The 16,553-nt window shown below is 45.3% G+C and overlaps 1 protein-coding gene across 1 annotated transcript in view; it reads left to right on the top strand.

Annotated features, from left to right (window-relative positions):
- MDH1 (malate dehydrogenase 1) overlaps positions 1 to 16,553 on the top strand; it is a 119,919-nt gene that overhangs the window by 44,557 nt on the left and 58,809 nt on the right. The window lies entirely within an intron of this gene.

The raw sequence follows: 16,553 nt of genomic DNA, 5'->3' as shown, positions 1-16,553 counted from the left end.
AGAAGTATCGTGTCCAGGTCACGCGAAGTGCTGGTATCGCTTTACTCTGCTCTGGTTAGACCTCACCTAGAGGATTGTGTTCAGTTTTGGGCACCGCAAATTAAGAAAGATGCAGACAAGCTGGAACATGTCCAGAGGAGGGCAACAAAGATGGCGAGGGGTCCAACTCTATGATTCTATGTACTTATGTGTTAAATAACTGGATACTTACCTTTTACCACATGGAATAGGTTCTTTTCTCTGTGAACATGCCCTAAGTGGTTGCATATGGAGATATTTGTATTTGTGTGTCACCTGTGACCTTTGTTGGTGTATTTATGTTTGTGGAAACACTGCAAGAGCTTAATGAATTTCTCTTTATGAAAGTTTAGTTACTGTTGCAATTGCCTGAGCTGCTTTGTTTTTTGTTGATATCATATATTAAGCAGCTGGAGTTCCACCCCTTTTAGGTTGTTACTGCCTGGAGGTTGGCAACTCTATGCGCTTCTAGTGTAGGAAAGTAAACAAAACAAATAAAGAGACAGTATAGCAACGCTGACTTCCACATCCATGACAATTCGGCCACTACCTGCCCAGGATGCCATAACTTTAGTTCTGCACAGAAGGAATCGAGCAATGCAAGAGGGTGGAAGAATGATCTCTTTGACCCCACCCTAGCCTGGACACATCTAAAACAACCACCTGGCCACCAGAAAAACCTCACCATACATAGCAGGACTCCCTGAAGACAAGGCTAACCAAATGTCGTTCCCAAACTCTACCTTGATGGGAAAGGAATGGAAATACTTCCTCCTCTCCCTATAGAGGATGGTGCCGAGTTGTTTTCTGTTGCCTCAGAAAGTTGGACCAGAACCAACAGGTTGAAATTAAATCAAAGGAGTTTCCATCTAGACATTAGGAAGAATTTTGTAACTGTTAGAGCGGTTCCTCGGTGGAACAGGCTTCCTCGGGAGGTGGTGAGCTCTCCTTCCCTGGAGGTTTTTAAGAAGAGGTTAGATGGCCATCTGTCAGCAATGCTGATTCTATGACCGTAGGCAAATCATGAGAGGGAGGGCATCTTGGGCATCTTCTGGGCATGGAGTAGGGGTCACTGGGTGTGTGTGGGGGAGGTAGTTGTGAATTTCCTGCATTGTACAGGGGGTTGGACTAGATGACCCTGGTGATCCCTTCCAACTCTATGATTCTAGTAATCGTGTTAAGCGATCACACCTTCTATTATCGCTTTCTTAATTACTCTACCAAGATAGAAAAATGCTTCCATTTGTTCAGCAGAATGGTTTAATGTTTCTGTTTAATGTTTAAGCCTTGTTGGCTTAAATCCAACAAGGAAACATCTCTAAATATTTGTACATCTGAGTTAACCATAGCTGTGTTTGGATTGGAATTTGTGCTTCAGGGTTTTTCAGGCCCATGAAAGTAAATTGAATCACCACCCTACATCTACCAAAAATACATTAGCTGCAGTCTCCCCCTGTTTCTTAAAAGGAAGCATGCTACGGAGTGATTCAGACCAAGGTCATTTATGCATGGGAATTTCACCTGAGGTTCGTTGCTGGCTGGACCCACACTTTCCTGTTGGGAATCTCTGCACCAGCAGTCTCCAAGCTCAGATCAAGTCCCCGCCCCTTTAAATGCTGCTTTGTAATTGGCTTACTTTGTAGAGTTTACTGTGAGAGAAAATCCCCCCCAAAAAACCCAATTGCTACACAAAAAAGCATTTTAAGAACAAAAAACAAAAAACGGAGCAATCTGAAAGGGGAGGGGAGAGAAATCCAAGCCTACGATCCTCTGACAATTTTCTCCCAGCTGTGCAGTTTACATAACAAATATCCCTTCCCAATAAATTATATCTGACAGATCTATCCACCAGAAGGAACCTTCCTCTGCCCTAATCTAACACAATTCCCCTTGTCTCTCCTAAGCAAAGTTTATCGTTGACGTGCACAAAAAGAGCTTTTACATCGCCTAGCAACAGCAGATGGTTTGCACAACACCCGTTTAAGGCTTATTTGTATTTATAGATGCATTTATGACGAGACACGTCAAAACTCCAGCAGGCAGCTCCACTGGATTGCTTTGCTTTGCCCTGTACGATTCCTGCTGAAACACATTCATTATGTGCGTATCACTAACGCTGTTATCACTGAACTACACGGTCAGATTACTGATACTGTAAAATACATAAGAACATAAGAAAGGCCCTGCTGGATCACACCAAGGCCCATCAAGTCCAGCAATCTGTTCACACGGCCAACCAGGTGCCCCTAGGAAGCCCACAAACAAGACAATTGCAGCAGCACCATCCTGCCTGTGTTCCACCGCACCGCACCCAAAATAATAGGCATGCTCCTCTGATACTAGAGAGAATAGGTATGCAGCATGACCAGTATCCATTCTAACTAACAGCCAGGAATACCCCTCTCCTCCATGAATATGTCCACTCCCCTCTTAAAGCCCTCCAGGCTGGCAGCCATCACCACATCCTGGGGCAGGGAGTTTCACAATTTAACTATGCGTTGTGTGAAGAAATACCTTCCTTTTATCTGTTTTGAATCTCTCGCCCTCCAGCTTCAGCAGATGACCCCGTGTTCTAGTATTATGGGAGAGGGAGAAAAACCTCTCCCTGTCCACTCTCTCCAAACCATGCATAATTTTATAGACCTCTATCATGTCTCCCCTCAGCCGCCTTCTTTCCAAGCTAAACAGCCCTAAGCGTCCTAAACGCTTCCCATAGGACAGTTGCTCTAGTCCCCTAATCATTTTGGTTGCTCTTTTCTGCACCTTCTCAAGCTCTGTAATATCCTTTTTTAGGTGTGGCGACCAGAACTGTACACAGTATTCCAAGTGTGGTCTCACCATACATTTGTACAAGGGCAGTATGATATCAGCAGTTTTATTCTCCATTCCTCTTCTAATTATGGCCAGCATAGAATTTGCCTTTCTAACAGCAGCCACACACTGGGTTGACATCTTCATTGAGCTATCCACTACCACCCCAAGATCCCTTTCTTGGTCTGTTGCTGCCAGCACAGATCCCATCAGTGTATATGTGAAGTTGGGATTTTTTGTCCCAATATGCATCATTTTACATTTACTCACATTGACTCTCATTTGCCATTTTAATGCCCATTCTTCCAGTATGCAGAGATCCTTCTGGAGCTCTTCACAGTCCAATTTTGTTTTAACCACCCTAAATAATTTGGTGTCATCTGCAAACTTGGCCACTTCACTGTTTAACCCCAACTCCTGGTCATTGATGAACAGGCTGAAAAGCACCGGTCCCAACACAGATCCCTGAGGCACCCCACTGCTCACATCCCGCCATTGGGAGAACTGACCATTGATTCCTACTCTTTGCTTCCTATTTTTCAGCCAGCTCTCAATCCATAAGAGGATTTGTCCTCTTATCCCATGACTATGAAGTTTGCTTAGCAGTCTTTGGTGGGGGACTTTGTCAAAAGCTTTTTGGAAATCCAAATACACAATATCCACAGGCTCATTCCTGTCCACAGGCTTATTGACGCTTTCAAAAAACTCTAATAGGTTAGTGAGACAGGACCTACCCTTACAGAAGCCATGTTGGGTTTTGCCCAGCAGACCTTGCCCTTCTATATGCTTGACAATTCGATCTTTAATAATGCTTTCCACTAATTTACCCGGAACAGACGTTAAGCTAACTGGCCTGTAATTTCCTAGGTCCCCCCTGGAACCTTTTTTATAAATGGGTGTTACTTTGGCCATTCTCCAGTCCTCTGGTACAGAGGCTAATTGAAGGGACATATTACATATCTTTGTTAGAAGTTCAGCAATTTCCCATTTGAGTTCTTGAAGAACTCTAGGATGAATACCGTCTGGTATTTTGCAGTTTGTCTAGACATTCTAGGACTTCCTGCCTTGTTACCACTATTTGCCCAAGTTCCTCATTTTCCTCTCTCCAAAATCTCTGTTCAGGAGAAGGAATCTGCCCTGTATCTTCAACAGTGAAGACAGATGAGAATAATTCATTTAGTTTTTCAGCAATCGCTTTATCCTCCCTTACAGTTCCTTTACTCCCATTGTCATCCAGTGGTCCAACCGCTTCCCTAGCTGGTTTCCTACTCCTAATATACTTAAAGAATTTCTTATTTTTGTTTTGATACGGACCTTCAATACAAGCCGCAAGAGATTCCGGTTAAATAGCTGATAATTCCAACTGCGATATGTATTAAACAAACAAACAAAACTCAGTACAAGGACACACAAGCCAAGCCAATGTCCTCACTATATACTAGTGGCTGCTATATAGGGTTGCCTGATCCCACTTCACTACTGGCAGGAGGTTTTTGGGGCGGAGCCCGAAGAGGGTGGGGTTTGGGGAGGGGAGGGACTTCAATGCCATAGAGTCCAATTGCCACAGCGGTATTTTCTCCAGGTGAACTGATTTCTGTCGCCTGGAGATCAGTTGTAATAGCAGGAGATCTTCTGCTATTACCTGGAGGTTGACAACCCTACTGCTATACCAGCTCCGGGTTGGGAAATACCTGGAGCTTTTGGGAGCGGAGCCTGAGGGAGGCGGGGCTTGGGGAGGGGACTTCCATGCCATAGAGTCCAATTGCCAGAGCGGCCATTATCTCCAGGTGAACTGATCTCTATCGGCTGGAGATCAGTTGTAATAGCTGGAGATCTCCAGCCGCTACCTGGAGGCTGGCAACCCTACTGCTATACCAAGGTTAATGGCTATAGTCTCGGACTTGCCACTTTCTGGGTGTTCCCTCAGTAAAGGTAGCTCTACCTGGCATCAACTAGTGCCTGTGGGGTGACTCGTCCCCCGCAGGCACTCCGCTCACTCCTTTGCTTCTGCAAAGAGAGCCTGTGTGGTGTAGTGGTTAAAAGCAGTGGTTTGGAACGGTGGACTCTGATCTGGAGAACCAGATTTGATTCCCCACTCCTCTACATGAGCAGCAGAGGCTAATCTGGTGAACTGGATTTGTTTCCCCACTCCTACACACAAAGCCAGCTGGGTGACCTTGGGCTAGTCACAGCTCTCTCAGCCCCAGCTCCCTCACAGGGTGTCTGATGTGGGGAGGAGAAGGTAAAGTGATTGTAAGCCGGTTTGATTCTTCCTTAAGTGGCAGAGAAAGTCAGCATATAAAAACCAACTCTTCTCCTTCTTTGTTGGCTGTCCACCTGCCCTGAATCTCCTGGTGGTGGAAAGTGCTGTCGAGGCCCAGCCGACTTACGGCGAATCCTCAAGGGGTTTTCAGGATTGTTGCGAGGATAACAATGGAGGAGAGGAGAACAATGTAAGCTGCTTTGGGTCTCCACTGGGGGAGAAAGGGAGAATATAAATAAATAAATAAATAAATAAAATTACATGACCTTCTGTCTAGTTTTTTTATCCTTGTCCAGTCTTGGAAACTTGGGAGAGTGGGGGATAAACCTCAGCAAATTTATTCTGAGAGGGGCAGGGACTATCCAGCTCCTAAATGGCATGAAACCGGGATGTTTTGAAGAATGGAAGCGAGAAGACGAAGAAGAAGAAGAGTTGGTTTTTATATGCTGACTTTCTCTACTATGTAAGGAAGAATCAAACCGGATTACAATCACCTTCCCTTCCCCGCCCCACAAAAGACACCCTGTGAGTTAGGTGGGGCTGAGAGAGTTCTGAGAGAGCTGTGAGTAGCCCAAGGTCACCAGCAGGCTTCACGTGTAGAAGTGGGGAAACCAACCTGGTTCACCAGATTAGCGTCTGCCACTCATGTGGAGGAGTGGGGAATCAAACCCGGTTCTCCGGGCATTACTGTGTGTTTGTTCTCCAACCAGTCCTGCTATATTCATCCTTTGCTGTAAAATGCTTCCTAATTATCTGTTCGTCCTGCTTAGATTAGGCTTTTAGTGGGGGGAAAGCTCTTTCTAGAAACCAAAGACCTTGATCACTGGCAGAGAGGGGGATTGAACACTTGAACCTAATTTATACTGAATCAGATTATTGGTCCAGCAAGGTTAGTATTGCCGCTCAGATTGGCAGCAGGCTCTCCTCATGCAGCCTTGTGGAAATCAAGCCTCTGCTGTGCCAGCCCCCCCTGTGTGAATTGGTCTTCTGGCAGACTGCCTGGTAGAAAGAAAGACTCGATCTGCAATCTTTGGTCTGCCAAGGCAAGTAGTTTTAGCTTAGCCTCTGAACAGTCATAGCCATTTTGAGCAGCTTTTTTGGTGCAACAAGACTGAACTATTCTCTCTGTATTAGATTGCTATTATTGCATCTACAAAGACAAACCAATTAATATCTATGAAGATTCCAGCTGATGAAGCTGCAATTTTGCAGTGAAAACGCTAGTGTGCATCCGGACCGTGTTACTGTGGACTTTTTCAGCCTTCCTCGTGTTGCTTTTTGAAGAAAACAACCTAGAGATAAGACTCTTACTTACCTTGAAAAAGACTTTCCATCTTAGATTTGCTTGTACATACTATCACTGCTGTTTTCACTTGTCTGTAGATGTTACACATTGTTCACAATAGATGTTTGCATAGTTTGCTTGTGTATTATTTAAATTAATTGGTTTGAGCCTAGTACTATATTTTCACTACTATCCCAGTAGTACTTGTGCATATTTTTCTCAGACTCAGTACCTGGAGGTTGGCAACCCTACTCACCAATTATGATGTGGCGTCCTGATACTGTTCCCACGGTACTTATGCATGAAGTGTGCCAATTAAGATGTGGTGATTGGACAGGAGCAGAGCAAAATTATAGAGAAAAAAGCAGATTTTCCAAGTCCTTCATTTTTATTTTAATATATATAATAGCAACAATTTCAAACGTGCTTTTCCGACAGTATTCAGTATATTCCTCCAATTCGATATCCTTTACATTTACAGCTTTGCAAATTGATATACGTTCACGTTTAACAATGTATTCATTAACATACAAGCGTCATTTTCCTCTTTTAACTCATAAATACAAGCGCATGTATTTCGCTCAGATTTGGCTCAAAACATATGTTTTGAGACGAGGGAGTAAAAGGTATCCCCCTCTCTCATGCTTGGGAAAATCTAAAAGGCCTCCAATTTTACAAGGAACACAATGGTACATTTATATATCAATAGGAAACGGCTAATTAAAAAGCCACATGTTGACTTTTCCCAGAAAGCACTGCCTTCTGTAATCATGGATACTGCTTTGCACAACCGAATTGAATCGGTGTGTCAAAAGGTTGTCTTCAGGGTTGTAGAAAAGCCATCAGCTTGTTTGAGAAATATTTGCTAAGTCTGAACTGTAGGCAAGCAGAAGATATGCGCTCGTTCTTGCACTGTCTCGAAGGCACAGATCACCCCCCCCTTTTTTTTACTGCCTCAACAGAAGTGGCCGTTGGTTTTAAATGTGCTTTTCCTGGCCAGGGCCAAGGCTTGCAAGGTACCGATACTGGAAGCAGTCGAGCATCAGTGTGGAAAGATATCGTTGTCAGTAGAGCGCTTTCAGAGATCAATAAACTGTCTTTACGTTGAACTGTGAAATCAGTTGGAAGCATCGTGGAACGCGCCACAATACCAAAAGAGAACTTAATACTTTATCGGAGAAAGCCTTTCTGAATGCGGAGGGCTTATTTTGCACTGTCCTCTAAGCTAAGGGGAAAGCAATAGCGTTGCTTTAAACGGTTGGCTCTGTTAAAATAAAAGGCGTTGATGAAATAAGTCTGTGGCCATTTATGCATGGCTGTTTCCTCGTGGTCACCCCACCAACTATTTCGGGGCTTTATGCTTGCATTTCCCGACTGTCAGAGGTCACCTCGCTCTCCCCGCACGGTCTCCCTTTGTCTTCTGGATGCTGGCTAAACACAAATCCAGAAAAAATGGGCAAAACATGCGGAAATGCGCAGGGAGCGCGAGGCGACCTCTGAGGGTTGGCAAATGCAAGTATAATCAAAGCAAAGCCTTGAAGTAGTTGGTGGGGTGACAGTGAAGAAACAGCCCTGCATAAATGAGCTCAGAAAGGTGTGGTTCTGCCTAGGACTGACTTTCAGCTGAGCGCATATTTATTGTCCTTGGTTCATTCAACTGAGCAGTCCTATGACGACAGGCAGTGTGGTATAGTGGTTAAAGTGTCAGACTACAACCAGTGGAATCTAGGTGAAAATCCCCACTCTGCCATGGAAACACACAGGGTGACCTTGAGCCTGTCACTGAGCCTAATGTGGAGAGGGGCTGTGGCTCAACAGTAAAGTGTCTGCGAGGCATTCAGAAGGTCCCAGGTTCAATCCCTGGCATCTCCAGTTAAAGTATCCGGCACGGCCCTTCACCAAAACATGAAGCTGCCAAATACTGATTGGGCGAAAACGCATGGTTGCTTTATCCTCCTTTAATCCCTGTTTTAGCCAGGATCGAACGCACATTAAGTGAAACGCATGTGTTCGATCCTGGCTGAATCCTGGCTGAAACAGGGATTAAAGGGGGATAAAGCGACCATGCGTTTTCACCCATTCAGACCCTTGGTCCATCAAAGTCTCCAGGGTCTCAGGCAGAGGTCTTTCACATCACCTATTTGCCTAGTCCCTTTAACTGAAGATGCCGGGGATTGAACCTGGGACCTTCCGCATGACAAGCAGATGCTCTACAAACTGAGCCTTATATTGAATCAGACCCTTGCTCCATCAAAGTCAGTATTGTCTACTCAGACTGGCAGCAGCTCTCCAGGGTCTCAGGCAGGGGTCTTTCACATCACCTACTTGCCTAGTCCTTTTAACTGGAGATGCCGGGGATTGAACCTGGGACCTTCTGCATGCCAAGCAGAGGCTCTGCCACTGTGCCACAGCCCCTCCCCATAGGTGGACTCTATGGCATTGATACTCTATGGCATTGATACTATACCTTTTGACCAATAAAATAGTAATTACTTACCCACCCGACCCCTGGAAGAACAATGAGGAAAATCTGATTTTTTTAAAATCAGCACGTTTTAAGGAGATGAGATCTAAACATTTGCTATTCCAATATGAATTGGCACAATTTAAGATCTCTTTCTTGCCAGGGCCTTTATTATAGTTTTTAATGGAATTATGTGCAGTCAGTATAATTCCTCCCTCGAGATAACTTGGTGTTGAGAAATCCAAACCAGAAAGGACTCCGGATGGCATTTGTAGATTCCTTTTCTCTCTTTCAAGCTAGGCACCATTTCACTAAATCGGGGTGAGGGGTGGGAGGAGACCAGCAAAATTAGCAAAAGTGATTATTTCATTTGGTACTCCCTTTCAAGGAATATAAAGGGCGGTCTGTGCGCGCACGCAGCCAGACGGCCAAAGCAATTCGATCCCTTAAAGCTGCCTTAGAGACGCTGCTGATCAGATTAGATCGGGGGCCTCCATTCTAAGGCCCTGAACAGCGATCTGCGGAGGCTCCAGGAAGAAAAACACATCTCTGAACGACATATCCATTCCAAGTGAACAAGCCAGTCTCTTTAAATAAAATAAAATAAAGAGTTCTTAAATGACAAGAGTACACCTGCAAAGGGTTGTAACTGATTTCCTGGAGGTTTTGTCTTCCTGAGAGAGTCATTAGCTCGGTTAATTAGAGCCGGCAATCTGATTAAAGGGATCGAAATAAGCAGAGTGACTTGCGCCGTCTCCGGGCAGTGCCGAACACGCTTTCCGAAATGTTAACATGCCTAACATACGCGGTGGCACGGATTTGGACAGGACCGGCTCTCGGGTAACGTATGCGCATAGTTAACTGATGGACAACTTTAACGTGGAGGATGGCGTCCGCTCTGTTCCTGCCCTTGGCAACCGTTACTAAATGGCCGTCCCTGATCAACTGAGTCAGTGTCGAGCGCAGGGTTTACCTAAGAACAGTTTATTTGCTGAGACTGTGCTCTGCTTGCATCATTGTTAGGTAGGGTTTCCAAGTGCCAGGTGGTGGCGGGCAAACCCCCGCCAATCCACCTGGCTGCCCGCCGACCAGCTGAGGGTCGGCGGGCAACGCATGCACGCATGCCTGCCTGCGGAGCCACGTCCCTTCTGGTTTACACCTGGAAGGGCCGCATTGCAAGGGGCTGTTTACCACTCAAAGTCCCAGCTTGAATGGTAAAAGACTCCTTGCGATGCGGCACTTCTGGGTGTAAATGCATCGCAAGGGGCCTTTTGCCACTCAAACTGGGACTCAAACAGCCCCTTGCGATGCGTTTACACCCGGAAGTGCTGCATTGCAACGGCCTTTTACCCCTTGCGATGCGGCATTTGCAACGGGCTGCTTGCGATGCGGCATTTCCGGGTGTAAACCAGAAGTGATGCGATCGCGTCGGCGCAGCCACACACACTCGTGATCTCGCCTCACCTCCGCCCCCAAAACCTCCTGCTGGAGGAGAGGGGGGGGGGCCTGGCAAGCCTATTGTTAGGGTTGCCAACCTCCAGGTAGTAGCTGGAGATCTCCTGCTTTTACAACTGATTTCCAGCCGACAGAGATCAGATCATCTGGGGAAAGTGGCCTCTTTGGCAACTGGACTCTATGTAGGGTTGCCAACCTCCAGGTGTTCAAGAAACTTTGAAAGAAAGAAATATATTTAAAAGGAGAAGTTGTGGTAGTGCATTGAGATTATTTCCTTAGGGTTGCACAACCTCCAGGTGGTGGCAGGAGATCTCCTGCTATTATAACTGATCTCCAGCCAATAGAGATCAGTCCACCTGGAGAAAATGGCCACTTTGACAATTGGACTCTATGGCATTGAAGTCCCTCCCCTCCCCAAACCCTCCCCTCCTCAGGCTCCGCCCAAAAAAACTCCCGCTGGTGGCGAAGAGGAACCTGGCAACCCTACCTTCGTCCCAAAGTACAGTCTCTGAGAACATAATAAAAGTCATTTCTGAATGCATAAATACTGGAAGAAATAAAGCTGCTGTTCCATCTTTGGAGCTCTGCAATGGATCTAAACTGATTTTAAAAAGGCGTTTTGAAAGAGGTGTCGGGTTTTCTTTTAAATCACTGCGCTACACACAGTTCCAAAAATATTACAATGGTCACAAGTCCAGTAATCCTCCGGTCACTTGGTGTGAGGATAGTGTTGCACTGACCTTTCGTAACAGCTTCATCAGACAGATCTCTCAACTTTAATGCAGCTGGTACTGAGGCTCTAGATTTCCTTGCGAATTTTAAACACAGAAATAAAAAGAATGACGTTTGTTAGAGGGACTCGACCGTATGAGTTCAGCAGGACTGGAAGAGGTTAGCCAAAGTGTTATACGATCAAGGAATAGTATTTCTTGGAGGAAATAACCCCCCCCTAAAAACCCAAAACCTCCTTTTTTGCCATCAAATAAACACTTGGAAATGTGAGTGTTCTATTTAGTAGAATACATTTAGGCCTGTGCCTCTGGTATATGAGATCATGAGGCGTGGACGGGGGGGGGGGGACGGTACCTAGCTGAATAATATTATTTATTTATGCATTTTGAACATTTTTATGCCAGCTCTATAGGAACCTGCCTAAGGCAGCTTACCAAATAAAAATAATAAATAAATAAATAATCAGCATTGCTGACAGATGGCCATCTAACCTCTTCTTTAAAATCTCCTTTTTTTAAGCAGAGGTTTTTAAGCAGAGGCTAGATGGCCATCTGTCAGCAATGCTGATTCTATTACCTTAGGCAGATCATGAGAGAGAGGACATCTTGGTCATCTTCTGGGCATGGAGTAGGGGTCACTGGGGGTGTGGGGGGAGGTAGTTGTGAAATTCCTGCATTGTGCAGGGGGTTGGACTAGATGACCCTGGTGGTCCCTTCCAACTTTATGATTCTATAAAAATCGAAAGGCATTAAATACTACTACTACTACTACTACTAAGGTTGCCAGGTCCCTCTTTGCCACCATGCGGAGCCTGAGGAGGGTGGGGTTTGGGGAAGGGAGGGACTTCAATGCCATAGAGTCCAATGGCCAAAGTGGCCATTTTTTCCAGGTGAACTCATGTCTATAGGCTGGAGATCAGATGTAAAAGCAGGCGATCTCCTGCTAGTACCTGGAGGCTGGCAACCCTAATTAGTACCCTGACAAGTATTTGGATGGGAGACCTTCACGAAATACCAGGGGCATGGCACGGAGGCAGGCAATGGCAAACCATCTCTGAACGTCTCTTGCCTTGAAAACCCCGTGAGGGGTCGCCATACATCTGCTGTGATTTAACGGCAAAAAAAAAAAAAAAAGAGATCAATCTGTCAGAATTGCTCTCATGATTTTTAAAAGAGACAGTCCAGATCTATTGTAACAAAAGAGGTCAGGAACAGATATATGAACAAAATTAATCATGGGACATTAAATATCTTAATTTTAAAAAAAGGTAAAGGTCCCCTCTGCAGGCACCGAGCCATTCCTGACCCATGGGGTGACATCACATCCCGACGTTTACTAGGCAGATTATGTTTTACGGGGTGGTTTGCCATCGCCTTCCCCAGTCATCTACACTTTACCCCCAGCAAGTTGGGTACTCATTTTACCAACCTTGCAAGGATGGAAGGCTGAGTCAACCTTAAGCCGGCTACCTGCAACCAACTTCCGTCGGAAACGAACTCAGGTCGTGAGCAGAGCTTGGACTGCAGTACTGCAGCTTACCACTCTGCACCACGGGGCTCCTAAATATCCTAATTATCCTATGTAAAACCTATTCCTTTGTTAAAAGCAATTCGACTTCCTTCCCACAAACCTGTTGTTTCCAAAGCTTAACCTTTCCATTCCAGGTATTATTATTTTTTTGGGGTCTCTGCTTTGTATCAGAGTGAACAACTTGAACTTTGGAAAAAGAAGTATCGGTCATTTTTCATGTTCATATGTATTCCCACTTGCCACAGGCATGTTAACTCTCACTGTGAACATGTCTGTGTCAAAGCAACTTTTAACCCACTTTATTTTGGTCCGGTTGTCATAACATAACTGAGAAACCAGAGGCTGATAGAATTGGAGGGGGGTGGGGATGGAATGACTTTTCCACTACCTAACCCTGGTGCGAAATACATTGCACACTTCAGTTTTATTCTATAAAACAACTCCCCGGAGGACGGAATTGATCTACAAATATTGACTTCATCCCTCCATAGGAGTTCATTTCAAAGTAGCACGGCTCTGACAAACGGCTCCTTCTTTCCTGCCGGCCCTGCTAAGACCAACTGATTCATGTTACAGTTTTCATATGCCTTCCTTTCTCTGGAGCTTCGCTGAATTATTGGCACCCCTTTAAACATATGTCCTTCAAGGTAGCTGAAGAAATATTGAAACAGGCAAAGATACCGGAATCCTGTTCTACCCAACTGGAATTAAGGACAATTATGGTCATCATATTTCATAATTCATGAAAAAAAGACACTACAAGCTTTGCTGAATTCTTTTGAACTTTACTATTTTTATTGCCTTGTTGTATATACAATTCTGTATATTCAATCCTATTGGTTGAAAAGGTGCTATGAAGTAATAGTGCAACCTTACAAGATTATATACATATAAAAATATTGATATAAGTGAATTATTAGCCTACATCTGTGTTTTTGAATACTACCAATTTACAGTTGAATTTACAATTATTTTGAATATTCCTTTCTCTGGAGCCACGCTGAATTATTGGCACCCTTTTAGATATTTCTCTGTTCCTTAGTGGTCCACTCCAATTTAGCTAAACGCTTACTTAAATTTTTAACCATGACGTACCGTAAGATTTGATACGCGAGTAATGCCTCCTATAGAGCTGTCTATTATGGTACTTTGGGGCCTTTTGCACCCACAACCAAGGCCTTTTATGCAGTGATGTTTCCCCGCGGTCACCCCCGCCGACTGCTTCGGGGCTTCCTTTTGATCGTGCATGCCTTTTCTGCCCGTCAGAGGTCACCTTGCTCTCCCAGCGCGTTTTGCCTGCATTTTCCAGATTCTGGCTAAAACAGCACCTGGAAAATACAGACAAAACATGGGGTGCGGGGAGGTGTGAGGCGACCTCTGACAGGTGGAAAAGCCATGCAAAATCAAAAGAAAGCCCCGAAGCAGTCGGCAGGAGTGACCGTGGGAAACGTCTCTGCATAAAAGGCCGAGATCTTATGCTGGAATAAAACCTTGTTAGTGTTTAAGGTGGCAGTAAACTTTATTTACCCTGACTGGTAGGGTTGCCAACCTCCAGGTACTAGCTGGAGATCTCCTGCTATTACAACTGATCTCCAGCCGATAGAGATCAGTTCACCTGGAGAAAATGGCCGCTTTGGCAATTGGACTCTACGGCATTGAAGCCCTTCCCCTCCCCAAACCACGCCCTCCTCAGGCTCCACCCAAAAAACCTCCCGCTGGTGGCAAACAGGGACCTGGCAATCCTACTGACCTGGACAGCCCAGGTCCAAATTCAGGGTTGCAACGCAGAGGCAGGCAATGACAAACCACCTCTGAATGTCTCTTGCCTTGAAAACCCTACAGGGTCGCCATAAAAGGGCTGCGAGTTGACAACATTTTCCACCAGCATAGCGAGTCAGCGTGGTATAGTGGTTAAGAGCAGTGGTTTGGAACGGTGGACTCTAAGCTAGTGGACAGGGTTTGATTCCCCTCTCCTCCACATGAGTGCCGGATGCTAATCTGGTGAACCAGGTTGGTTTCCCCACTCCTCCACATGAAGCCAGCTGGGTGACCTTGGGCTAGTCACAGCTCTCTTAGAGCTCTCTCAGACCCACCTACCTCACAGGGTGTCTGTTGTGGGGCGAGGAAGGGAAGGTGATTGTGAGTCGTTTTGATTCTTCCTTAAGGTTTAGACAAGCTGGAACGTGTCCAGAGGAGGGCAACAAAGATGGTGAGGGGTCTGGATACCAAGTCCTATGAGGAAAGGTTGAAGGAGCTGGGTATGTTTAGCCTGAAAAAGAGAAGACTGAGAGAGGATATGATAACCATCTTCAAGTACTTGAAGGGCTGTCATAGAGAGGAGGGTGCAGAGTTGTTTTTTGTTGCTCCAGAAGGTCGGACCATAACCAACGGGTTGAAATTAAATCAAAAGAGTTTCCGTCTAGACATTAGGAAGAACTTTCCAACAGTCAGAGCGGTTCCTCAGTGGAACAGGCTTCCTCGGGAGGTGGTGAGCTCTCCTTCCCTGGAGGTTTTTAAGAAGAGGTTAGATGGCCATCTGTCAGCAATGCTGATTCTATGACCTCAGGCAGATCATGAGAGGGAGGGCATCTTGGCCATCTTCTGGGCATGGAGTCGGCGTCACTGGGGGTGTGGGGGGTAGTTCGAAATTTCCTGCATTGTGCAGGGGGTTGGACTAGATGACCCTGGGGGTCCCTTCCAAATCTATGATTCTATGGTAAAGTCAGCATATAAAAACCAACTCTTCTTCTTCTTCTTCACCACTAGGCTTTTATTTATTTTCGATGGTTAACATGGAAAAGAAAGCAGAACAGAGTGACCGACGCAGTATATTTAAGTGATCAAATTGGTATTGACTGCATTGATTTAATTATATTACATACCCACTGAAGCAAGAACTGCTTTCAGCCTTGCGTGAATATTCCCTGGGGAAAGTCAGATTGCCCTATTATGAAGTAAAATTGGTGCAATTGTACTTGGGAATGCCGAAATAGACGGCTTTCTGAATGCTGCCTCAAAGACCTGTTTGTGCTTATGGATATTTTTAGGTCTGCCGAGCAGATGGTGCAATTTCTAAAAAGTAAAATATGCTCTCACTTAATTTAGCGGATGCTTGTGGAGGCTGGCTTTTAAAACAGAGCAGAGAACATTAGAGGCTGTGTATTTTTAAAGAGAGACATCGTGAGCTTTCCCCCGGCTTTCCACTTGCATATTCAAACATGATGCTTTGCATAGCACTTAGGCCCACCTTTAATTATTAATTGTCATGCTTTTTAAGTCAATGGAATGGATTTTGGATGGTTCGCCAACCTAGCTGTAAACGGTTACCTGCTTGTCTTTGGGTGCTCTTTGTACTATTTTATGTCTCCAAGGAGAACTTTCTCAGGAACATAAAATCAAACCAAGTGCTGGAGCGGGAAACTGCCCTTGTATAAGAAGAACATCATTGTTTGCATTAAGAATTTTCCTTAATGCAAATAAGCATTAGTCTCTGGCAAGAATTAAGTCTTCAGTTCTCAAACTTCTTGCTGACCTCTCTCTCTCTCTCTGGTCTTTTATGCATGGGAGTTTTACCTAGGTTGCCAGGTCCCTCTTTGCCAACGGCGGGAGGTTTTTGGGGCGGAGCCTGAGGAAGGTGGGGTTTGTGGAGGGGAGGGGACTTCAATGCCATAGAGTCCAATGGCCAAAGTGGCCATTTTCTCCAGGGGAACTGATCTCTATCGGCTGAAGATCAGACGTAATAGCAGGAGATCTCCAGCTAGTACCTGGAGGTTGGCAACTGTCAGGAGCAGGCCATGAGGATGGTATGCGGTAGTGCGATTGTGCTGCTTCCAGGTGCTGTTGTGCTGTTCTGTCCAAGGCCAGTCTATGCCCTGTGTTTAGTCTTCATAGATTCCCATACTGTGGGAATCGCCAAGTACTAGGACCCTGGCAAGAACTCTTCTTCTTCCTCTTCTTCCTCCTCCTCTACTGGGAAACCAAAAAATTTGTATGAC

This window comes from Euleptes europaea, chromosome 10, assembly GCF_029931775.1.
Source record: "Euleptes europaea isolate rEulEur1 chromosome 10, rEulEur1.hap1, whole genome shotgun sequence".
NCBI classification, from domain to species: domain Eukaryota; kingdom Metazoa; phylum Chordata; class Lepidosauria; order Squamata; family Sphaerodactylidae; genus Euleptes; species Euleptes europaea.
The sequence above is the reverse complement of the archived record's forward strand: the minus strand, read 5'-3'. Positions and strand labels throughout refer to the sequence as shown.